Genomic DNA, 11,130 nt, shown 5'->3' on the forward strand with positions numbered 1-11,130 from the left:
GCTTTAAGCTTTTGGGTTTTCATTCCTACTTATATAATGTACTGGCGATAAGATTGGCTGGTCTTTAAATAGCCCTCTCTTTGCAGCAGACTTCGCTTACGGCCATACCATCCTGGCTATGCCCGATCTCGTCTGATTTCGGAAGCTACGCAGGTTTGGGCCTGGTTAGTACTTGGATGGGAGACCGCCTGGGAATACCAGGTGCTGTAAGCTTTTTGGAAATTTTTCACTTCGTATATAATAATTTTGCCAAAAAATAGAGTCAATGCCAATCTCTGAATATTAGCAGGTTTGGGCCTGGTTAGTACTTGGATGGGAGACCGCCTGGGAATACCAGGTGCTGTAAGCTTTTTGGACATTTTTCACTTAGTATATAATAATTTTGCCAAAAAATAGAGCCAATGCCTGATCTCTGAATATCAGCAGGTTTGGGCCTGCTTAGTACATGGATGGGAGACTGCCTGGGAATACCAGGTGCTTTAATCTTTTTGGAAAATTTCACGAATTATATAATAATCTTTCATTAAAAAAAAAAAAAAAAGATTCAATACCCGATCTCTGAATCTTAGCAGGTTTAGGTCTGGTTAGTACTTTGATGAGAGACTGCCTAGGAATACCAGGTGCTTTTAGCTTTTGGGTTTTCTTTCCTACTTATATAATGTACTGGCGATTAGATTGGCTGGTCTTTAAATAGCCCTCTCTTTGCAGCAGTCTTCGCTTACGGCCATACCAACCTGGCTATGCCTGATCTCGTCTGATCTCTGAAGCTAAGCAGGTTTGGGCCTGGTTAGTACTTGGATGGGAGACCGCCTGGGAATACCAGGTGCTGTAAGCTTTTTGGACATTTTTCTCTTAGTTTTTAATAATTTTGCCAAAAAATAGAGTCAATGCCCGATCTCTGAATCTTAGCAGGTTTAGGTCTGGTTAGTACTTTTATGAGAGACTGCCTAGGAATACCAGGTGCTTTAAGCTTTTGGGTTTTCTTTCCTACTTATATAATGTACTGGCGATAAGATTGGCTGGTCTTTAAATAGCCCTCTCTTTGCAGCAGACTTCGCTTACGGCCATACCAACCTGGCTATGTCCGATCTCGTCTGATCTCGGAAGCTAAGCAGGTTTGGGCCTGGTTAGTACTTGGATGGGAGACCGCCTGGGAATACCAGGTGCTGTAAGCTTTTTGGACATTTTTCACTTAGTATATAATAATTTTGCCAAAAAATAGAGTCAGTGCCTGATCTCTGAATATTAGCAGGTTTGGGCCTGTTTAGTACATGGATGGGAGACTGCCTGGGAATATACTGCCTTTAATTATAATTTTGCATTATTGAGACACTGTTTTCCTAATGAATGTTGTTCAGTGCTTTGACGCAATGTATTTTGTTTAAAGCACTATATAAATAAAGGTGATTGATTGATTGATTGAATACCAGGTGCTGTAAGCTTTTTGGACATTTTTCACTTAGTATATAATAATTTTGCCAAAAAAAAGTCAATGCCCGATCTCTGAATATTTGCAGGTTTGGGCCTGGTTAGTACATGGATGGGAGACAGCCTGGGAATACCAGGTGCTTTAATCTTTTTGGAAAATTTCACGAATTATATAATAATCTTTCATTAAAAAAAAAAAAAAAGAGTCAATGCCCGATCTCTGAATCTTAGCAGGTTTAGGTCTGGTTAGTACTTTGATGAGAGACTGCCTAGGAATACCAGGTGCTTTAAGCTTTTGGGTTTTCATTCCTACTTATATAATGTACTGGCGATAAGATTGGCTGGTCTTTAAATAGCCCTCTCTTTGCAGCAGACTTCGCTTCCGGCCATACCAACCTGGCTATGCCCGATCTCGTCTGGTCTCGGAAGCTAAGCAGGTTTGGGCCTGGTTAGTACTTGGATGGGAGACCGCCTGGGAATACCAGGTGCTGTAAGCTTTTTGGACATTTTTCACTTAGTATATAATAATTTTGCCAAAAAATAGAGTCAATGCCCGATCTCTGAATCTTAGCAGGTTTAGGTCTGGTTAGTACTTTGATGAGAGACTGCCTAGGAATACCAGGTGCTTTAAGCTTTTGTGTTTTCTTTCCTACTTATATAATGTACTGGCGATAAGATTGGCTGGTCTTTAAATATCCCTCTCTTTGCAGCAAACTTCGCTTACGGCCATACCAACCTGGCTATACCCGATCTCGTCTGATCTCGGAAGCTAAGCAGGTTTGGGCCTGGTTAGTACTTGGATGGGAGCCCGCCTGGGTATACCAGGTGCTTTAAGCTTTTTGGACATTTTTCACTTAGTATATAATAATTTTGCCAAAAAATAGAGTCAATGCCCGATCTCTGAATATTAGCAGGTTTGGGCCTGGTTAGTACATGCATGGGAGACTGCCTAGGAATACCAGGTGCTTTAATCTTTTTGGAAAATTTCACGAATTATATAATAATCATTCATTAAAAAAAAAAAAAAAAAGAGTCAATGCCCGATCTCTGAATCTTAGCAGGTTTAGGTCTGGTTAGTACTTCTATGAGAGACTGCCTAGGAATACCAGGTGCTTTAAGCTTTTGGGTTTTCTTTCCTACTTATATAATCTACTGGCGATAAGATTGGCTGGTCTTTAAATAGCCCTCTCTTTGCAGCAGACTTCGCTTACGGCCATACCAACCTGGCTATGTCCGATCTCGTCTGATCTCGGAAGCTAAGCAGGTTTGGGCCTGGTTAGTACTTGGATGGGAGACCGCCTGGGAATACCAGGTGCTGTAAGCTTTTTGGACATTTTTCACTTAGTATATAATAATTTTGCCAAAAAATAGAGTCAATGCCTGATCTCTGAATCTTAGCAGGTTTAGGTCTGGTTAGCACTTTGATGAGAGACTGCCTAGGAATACCAGGTGCTTTAAACTTTTGGGTTTTCTTTCCTACTTATATAATGTACTGGCGATTAGATTGGCTGGTCTTTAAATAGCCCTCTCTTTGCAGCAGTCTTCGCTTACGGCCATACGAACCTGGCTATGCCCGATAGTGGTACAGTCCAGGAAGTGAGTAGCTGAAAGAGCAAACAGAGAATCTTTACATCTAAAACAGTATTTAAATTCGTTTTTATTTTTGAAATAACCTTTGTTTTCAAAAGTTAAAGTTTACTTTGTGTCTAAAGTGTTCCCCCAGCAGCCTTTGCTGTTTGGGGGACCATCAAATACAGTTTTATTTCTGTGATGGAAATAGAAAGCATGGCAGCAAACAAAGAACTCAAAATGAAAGACGGACAAGCAATCAATGGACAAAGCATGGATAATGACAGCGGAAAAGGACATCAATCTTCCATGAATGCAAGCGAGGAAAGGAGGAATATCAGAAAAGAGGTATGTGGAGAACACCATGAGAAATATTCCAAAGAGTTGACTGTGGAAGTTGAAGTGGCAGGAACAGAAAAAATCTCTATGATGGACTTATTAAGAGGTGTAAAGAAGGAGTGTGGAGAAGTGGTGGGATGCAGAGTGAGAGGAGAAAGGTCATACGAACTTACAATGAAGGATGATATGGCAAAGAGTAAACTGATGGACGGTGTTAGAGTAAAAGGAGCAATGGTGCACGCCAGAGACATTGTGAACAATGAAATGGTAGTGTCATTTATTAACCTGCCGGTTTATTTGGAAGATCAGAAGATTTTTGCAAAGCTGGAAGAATGGGAAGTTAAACCACTGTCCGCCATTAAGCGCCGGGTATGGCCAGGAACTGATATTTTAGATGGAACGAGATTTTTAAAAGTCCGGTTCACTGATGAAGTTCGCTCACTCCCATATTCAACCAGGTTTGAAACATTAAGAGGCACAGAGTACTTTCGTGTCATACACGACAGGCAGGTGCGTGTATGCAGGTTGTGCATTAAAACAGGACATTTATTTCGAGAATGCCCAGAGTTTAAATGTTTTTCATGTGGCAAGGTAGGCCACTATGCAAGGGAGTGTGGAGAGCAAACAGAGAGAGTAATAGAGGAGGAGGGTGAGCAAAGTGAAGACGATGAGAGGAGGGAAGACGATCAAACAGAGAAGCAAAGCACAGTGAGCGAGGATGACATGGAGGTTACAAAATATGGAGGAGAAAGTGGTAATGGACAGGATGGAGCTGTAAGGGGACAGAGAGCTGGAACAGCTGGTGAGGAGGCCGATGATGGAGAAAGGAGGGAGGAGGAGGAAGAAGAGGAGGAGAAGCAAGATGAACAAGACGAAGAGGAGGAAGAGTATGAAGAGGATGTAAAGCTACTGGGAACTAAACAAGAGAAAAAAGTAGAGCAACAAGCAGTACCTCAAAGGAAAGAAAGTAAGATTCCTCAACGAATGCAGACAACACTACAAAAACTGACTGTCAAAAGAAAGGCGGAGAGAGATAAGGACAGAATTGAACTGATAAAAGAACAATGCTCTGGTACATGAATTCTATAAGGGCATTATATGTTTTGGGTTAAAAAAGAAATATATATATATATATAATTTTTTCTTTGGTTTGCTGGCATGGTTTCTGTAACTTCAGTAAATGCAAATGGGTTAAGGAATATTAACAAGTTGAAGGAATTAAAATTTACGTATAGGAGTGATATAATTTGTATTCAAGAAACAAATTGGGATGATGAAAAAGTGAGAGAAGTAAAGGATTTATGGAAGAGAGATATATACAGTCTTGTTCAAAATAATAGCAGTACAATGTGACTAACCAGAATAATCAAGGTTTTTAGTATATTTTTTATTGCTACGTGGCAAACAAGTTACCAGTAGGTTCAGTAGATTGTCAGAAAACAAACAAGACCCAGCATTCATGATATGCAGGCTCTTAAGGCTGTGCATTTGGGCAATTAGTTGAAAGGGGTGTGTTCAAAAAAATAGCAGTGTCTACCTTTGACTGTACAAACTCAAAACTATTTTGTACAAACATTTTTTTTTTCTGGGATTTAGCAATCCTGTGAATCACTAAACTAATATTTAGTTGTATGACCACAGTTTTTTAAAACTGCTTGACATCTGTGTGGCATGGAGTCAACCAACTTGTGGCACCTCTCAGCTGTTATTCCACTCCATGATTCTTTAACAACATTCCACAATTCATTCACATTTCTTGGTTTTGCTTCAGAAACAGCATTTTTGATATCACCCCACAAGTTCTCAATTGGATTAAGGTCTGGAGATTGGGCTGGCCACTCCATAACATTAATTTTGTTGGTTTGGAACCAAGACTTTGCCCGTTTACTAGTGTGTTTTGGGTCATTGTCTTGTTGAAACAACCATTTCAAGGGCATGTCCTCTTCAGCATAGGGCAACATGACCTCTTCAAGTATTTTAACATATGCAAACTGATCCATGATCCCTGGTATGCGATAAATAGGCCCAACACCATAGTAGGAGAAACATGCCCATATCATGATGCTTGCACCTCCATGCTTCACTTTCTTCACTGTGTACTGTGGCTTGAATTCAGAGTTTGGGGGTCGTCTCACAAACTGCCTGTGGCCCTTGGACCCAAAAAGAACAATTTTACTCTCATCAGTCCACAAAATGTTCCTCCATTTCTCTTTAGGCCAGTTGATGTGTTCTTTGGCAAATTGTAACCTCTTCTGCACATGCCTTTTTTTTAACAGAGGGACTTTGCGGGGATTCTTGAAAATAGATTAGCTTCACACAGACGTCTTCTAACTGTCACAGTACTTACAGGTAACTCCAGACTGTCTTTGATCATCCTGGAGGTGATCATTGGCTGAGCCTTTGCCATTCTGGTTATTCTTCTATCCATTTTGATGGTTGTCTTCCGTTTTCTTCCACGTCTCTCTGGTTTTGCTCTCCATTTTAAGGCATTGGAGATCATTTTAGCTGAACAGCCTATCATTTTTTGCACCTCTTTATAGGTTTTCCCCTCTCTAATCAACTTTTTAATCAAAGTACGCTGTTCTTCTGAACAATGTCTTGAACGACCCATTTTCCTCAGCTTTCAAATGCATGTTCAACAAGTGTTGGCTTCATCCTTAAATAGGGGCCACCTGATTCACACCTGTTTCTTCACAAAATTGATGACCTCAGTGATTGAATGCCACACTGCTATTTTTTTGAACACACCCCTTTCAACTAATTCAACTAATTGCCCAATTGCACAGCCTTAAGAGCGTGCATATCATGAATGCTGGGTCTCATTTGTTTTCTGAGAATCTACTGAACCTACTGGTAACTTGTTTGCCACGTAGCAATAAAAAAATATACGAAAAACCTTGATTATTCTGGTTAGTCACATTGTACTGCTATTATTTTGAACAATACTGTACTTTAATAATGGTGCAAAAAATGCAAGGGGTGTAGCGATAATGATTAAAAAAGATAGGATTGAAAATGTAAGGCAGGTGTACAGAGATCAGATAGGGAGAATTTTAGTTATAGAATTTAAATTCAGAGGTATTGAATTCAGATTAATTAATATATATGTTCCCAACGTGGAAAATGATAAGAGATGTTGTATTGAGGAGCTAAGGGATCTAATTGTTGGAAGGTGCATAATAGTAGGCGACTTTAACATTATATGTAGTAGATTGGATGTTGGGAAAGGAGGGAGTTTCAGGTGGGAAAAATCAAGATTAATGTTAATGGAAGTAATGAGGGATAAGGGATTACTTGATGTATGGAGACATGAGAATCCGGAGAAGAGAGAGTTCACAAGGAGGCAGATGAGAGAAGGGATATTAAAGCAGAGTAGGATTGATTTAGTGATAGTGCAGGGAGATACCATAAGTTACATTGATGAAATAAGACATCAGCAGAATAACTTTAGTGATCATGATGGGGTTAGGTTTAGGATCAAAGTCGGAAGGAGAGAGGTGGGTGGAGGGATGTGGATACTAAATGCAGTGTATATTGAAGAAGAGGAGTATAAACAACAGATGAAAGTGTTACTACTTCAGGAAAATCAGTGGTTGGAGGAATGCTTGGAGGAAGATGAATTTAATAATGACATTGGTAAGAGATGGGAGGAGGTAAAAAATAAAATTAAAGCTTTAAGCATAAGGTATAGTAAGAAAAGAAAAGAGAGGATGATGAAAGAGGAAAGGGAGCTTAGAGAGCAAGTGAGGATAGAACTCAGCAGAGTAGATGATGAAGAAGGATATTGCATGGAAAAGTATATAGAAGCAAATATGAGGTTAGAGAGATATGAGAAAGAAAAATGCAAAGGAGCAATTTTAAGGAGTAAGGCGAAATATGCACTGGAAGGAGAAAAGTGCACAGGGTATTTCCTGGGTTTAGAAAAAAGAAGGCAAGGTAAGACATATATCCATGAAATATATTCAAAAAAGAGAGAGATAATAACAGACTATGTAGATATATTGGAGAGGGTGCAAGAGTTTTATGGTGAGTTGTATATGAGAGGATGTGTGGATGAGGCAAGTATAGAGGACGTATTGAAGTGTGTAGAGAGGGAGCTAGGGGAAGAAGAAAAGGGATGGTGTGATAGAGAGATAGAGGAAGAAGAGGTTATAGCTGCAATAGAAGGTTTAAGAAGTGGGAAAAGCCCAGGAAGTGATGGGATAGGGACAGAATGGTACAAATTATATAAAAATGATGTAGCACCAATTTTAGTGGAAGTATATAAAGGAATGGAGAGAACAGAAATAATACAGAGTAAAATGGTAGAGGGAGTGATAACACTAGTTTTTAAGAAGGGGAATAAATTAGATTTAGAAAATTATAGGCCGATTAACTTGTTAAACACAGACTACAAAATACTCACCAAAGTTTTGGCAAACAGGATGAAAAGAGTAATCGGAGATATCATTCAGCCAACACAAAGCTACAGCATTCCTGGAAGAGATATAGCAGATACAATTGGAACAATCAGAGATGTGATTGAGTATATGAAGAGGGATGGGAAGGGTGGGATAGTTTTGGGGATAGACTGGAACAAGGCCTTTGATAGGGTCGAACACAAGTTTTTATTTAAGGTCTTGGAAAAGTTTGGTTTTGGGGAGAGAATGGTAGGATGGGTGAGGAGATTGTATGGAAGTGTAAAGGTGAACGGAATATTGACAGATACATTTGATGTGGGAAGGTCAGTGCGGCAAGGCTGCCCGCTATCCGCTTTGTTATACGCCCTTTCTGTTGAACCTTTGGCATCATTAATTAAGAGAGACAAGAGAATAAGAGGAATTGAGTTGCCATATGGAGGGAAGTGTATAATTAACCAGTATGCCGATGACACAACAGTGACAGTAAAGGAAATAAGCAGTGTGGGAAAGGTTTTAGAGTTGGTGGAAAAATATGGAAAGGCATCAGGGGCGAAAATAAATAGAGAAAAATCTGAAATAATGTATATAGGAGAAGTAGAAAGATCTGATGTAGGTGTGAGGGTTGAGGAAAAGTACATGAAAGTGTTGGGTGTATATTTAGGGGTAAATTCAAAGGAGGCAAGGGATATAACATGGGCTGGAGTGATAAATAAGATAAGAACAGTTTGTATTGCATGGAAAGGAAGAAAATTAAGGATAAAAGGGAAAATAATTGTGGTTAATAATCTTATGCTGTCGGTATGTGTATATGTAATGAGTGTAATTGAAATGCCTGAGTGGGTGATGAATGAGTTAAATAAAATTGTACATGATTTTATATGGGAAGGGAAGGGAGTGAAAATTGCACAAAAAACATTAGTGGCGAGGAAACAGGAAGGTGGACTAAAGCTGATTGATTTAGAAACAAAAAAGTTGGCAATAAGAATAAAAACTGTTAAAAAATATATGGAAGGAAGATGGGAGTTTGGTTGGAGAGAATTTTTAAAGAAATATATTGATGATGTTGGAAGAATGGGAGAGTATGGGTGGTATATGGGCTTTAAGCAGTCAATGACTGTGGGAATGCCAGACATATACAGGGAGGTGATGGAGGCATGGAGGCAATTCCTGCCAAAAGTAGAATATGATTGCACAGAGGTGCACACATTTATAAATTTGCCATTGTTTTTAAATGATAAATTTAAACACAACAATAAAACATTGTATGAGCCCAAATTCTTAGAAGCCGGAATAAGGCAAGTGAAAGATATTATATATGAAGTTATTCCAGGTTTTCTTAGAAATAACTGTATATATGACTCAGTGTGTGAGTTGGATGGCATGGAGAGCAGAGTAAAGGTGGAAAATATATATGAAAGAATTAAAGCAAGTCTACCATCGAAATGGGTGAATGTTATAGAAAAAAGTTGTGTAAAGAAAAAACAACAGGATTTGCCTGAGATGTACATAATGAAAGACGGGGAAAAATATAATATAAAAAGCATTAGCGTAAAGAAAGTCTATGACCTGTTTATAATGGATCAAATAAAAGTGCCAGCATCTGAAAAAGTATGGAGTAGGGTGTTTGAAGACTTGGATGTAAAGAAAATATGGTCAAATATGGACATAAAATACAATACTATAGAATGTGAAAATAATGACTTCTTAATAAGACACAATAGAATCTATACAAATGTAGTACTAAACAAAATAAATAATGCTAATAATGTGATGTGTGATGTATGTAACAAGGAACATGAGACTTTTTTGCATTATTTTTTGCAATGTGATGAATTAAAAGATTTTTTTGTTTTCTTAAAATGTCTATTCAAAAATAATTGTTTTGAGGATGTGAATTTGGAGGAGGGATGGGGAAAAATATTTTTATTTGGAGTGTTTCAGAAGACGACAGCAATAGACTTTTGGTTTATCAATTATGTTCTAAGCCACGCCAGATTAGCTGTTGTACTTAGACGGAATTATGCACACTTTGAAGGGAGAAAAGTCAAAATAAAAGATTTGTTCAAAGCAATAATGACAAGAGATATTGAAATGTGCTATAAATATGGGGGAGATGATGTGAAGGAATTCTTTGTAACTGGAAACAAATTCATAAAAGAAGGAGAGAGAAAAGAGGTTTTGTATAACTGGTAAAAATTATGTTCTGAAGGTAAAAAAAAAAAAAAAAAAAAAAAAAAAAAAAAAAGAAATGTTTATGTTGTTTAATGTGAACAATTGAAATTGAACTGTAAGTTTGTGAATTTCAATAAAAAAAAAAAAAATAAAATAAAAGGCTATGTCCGATCTCGTCTGATCTCGGAAGCTAAGCAGGTTTGGGCCTGGTTAGTACTTGGATGGGAGACCGCCTGGGAATACCAGGTGCTGTAAGCTTTTTGGACATTTTTCACTTAGTATATAATAATTTTGCCAAAAAATAGAGTCAGTGCCTGATCTCTGAATATTAGCAGGTTTGGGCCTGTTTAGTACATGGATGGGAGACTGCCTGGGAATATACTGCCTTTAATTATAATTTTGCATTATTGAGACACTGTTTTCCTAATGAATGTTGTTCAGTGCTTTGACGCAATGTATTTTGTTTAAAGCACTATATAAATAAAGGTGATTGATTGATTGAATACCAGGTGCTGTAAGCTTTTTGGACATTTTTCACTTAGTATATAATAATTTTGCCAAAAAAAAGTCAATGCCCGATCTCTGAATATTTGCAGGTTTAGGTCTGGTTAGTACTTTGATGAGAGACTGCCTAGGAATACCAGGTGCTTTAAGCTTTTGGGTTTTCTTTCCTACTTATACAATGTACTGGCAATAAGATTGGCTGGTCTTTAAATAGCCCTCTCTTTGCAGCAGACTTTGCAGCAGACTTCGTTTACGGCCATACCAACCTGGCTATGCCCGATCTCGTCTGATCTCGGAAGCTAAGCAGGTTTGGGCCTGGTTAGTACTTGGATGGGAGACCGCCTGGGAATACCTGGTGCTGTAAGCTTTTTGGACATTTTTCACTTAGTTTATAATAATTTTGCCAAAAAATAGAGTCAATGCTCGATCTCTGAATCTTAGCAGGTTTAGGTCTGGTTAGTACTTTTATGAGAGACTGCCTAGGAATACCAGGTGCTTTAAGCTTTTGTGTTTTCTTTCCTACTTATATAATGTACTGGCGATAAGATTGGCTGGTCTTTAAATAGCCCTCTCTTTGCAGCAAACTTCGCTTACGGCTATACCATCCTGGCTATACCCGATCTCGTCTGATCTCGGAAGCTAAGCAGGTTTGGGCCTGGTTAGTACTTGGATGGTAGCCCGCCTGGGTATACCAGGTGCTGTAAGCTTTTTGGACATT

The 11,130-nt window shown here is 38.5% G+C and overlaps 8 non-coding genes across 8 annotated transcripts; all 8 read left to right on the forward strand.

The window, feature by feature from the left end:
- The first annotated feature begins 94 nt into the window (after positions 1–94).
- Positions 95–213, forward strand: LOC128005151 (5S ribosomal RNA). Its single transcript, XR_008177812.1, has one exon. It is a non-coding gene; the product is annotated as a 5S ribosomal RNA (ribosomal RNA).
- A 503-nt stretch (positions 214–716) lies between these two features.
- On the forward strand, positions 717–835 carry LOC127997974 (5S ribosomal RNA). Its single transcript, XR_008170828.1, has one exon. It is a non-coding gene; the product is annotated as a 5S ribosomal RNA (ribosomal RNA).
- Positions 836–1,056: 221 nt separating this feature from the next.
- LOC127996867 (5S ribosomal RNA) lies at positions 1,057–1,175 on the forward strand. The gene has a single exon (XR_008169752.1). It is a non-coding gene; the product is annotated as a 5S ribosomal RNA (ribosomal RNA).
- Positions 1,176–1,806: 631 nt separating this feature from the next.
- On the forward strand, positions 1,807–1,925 carry LOC128003244 (5S ribosomal RNA). Its single transcript, XR_008175970.1, has one exon. It is a non-coding gene; the product is annotated as a 5S ribosomal RNA (ribosomal RNA).
- A 221-nt stretch (positions 1,926–2,146) lies between these two features.
- LOC128004800 (5S ribosomal RNA) lies at positions 2,147–2,265 on the forward strand. The gene has a single exon (XR_008177476.1). It is a non-coding gene; the product is annotated as a 5S ribosomal RNA (ribosomal RNA).
- A 368-nt stretch (positions 2,266–2,633) lies between these two features.
- On the forward strand, positions 2,634–2,752 carry LOC127996868 (5S ribosomal RNA). The gene has a single exon (XR_008169753.1). It is a non-coding gene; the product is annotated as a 5S ribosomal RNA (ribosomal RNA).
- Positions 2,753–10,660: 7,908 nt separating this feature from the next.
- On the forward strand, positions 10,661–10,779 carry LOC127994549 (5S ribosomal RNA). The gene has a single exon (XR_008167532.1). It is a non-coding gene; the product is annotated as a 5S ribosomal RNA (ribosomal RNA).
- A 221-nt stretch (positions 10,780–11,000) lies between these two features.
- LOC128005565 (5S ribosomal RNA) lies at positions 11,001–11,119 on the forward strand. Its single transcript, XR_008178206.1, has one exon. It is a non-coding gene; the product is annotated as a 5S ribosomal RNA (ribosomal RNA).
- Positions 11,120–11,130: the final 11 nt, after the last annotated feature.

Source organism: Carassius gibelio, chromosome B22 (genome assembly GCF_023724105.1).
Source record: "Carassius gibelio isolate Cgi1373 ecotype wild population from Czech Republic chromosome B22, carGib1.2-hapl.c, whole genome shotgun sequence".
NCBI lineage: Eukaryota > Metazoa > Chordata > Actinopteri > Cypriniformes > Cyprinidae > Carassius > Carassius gibelio.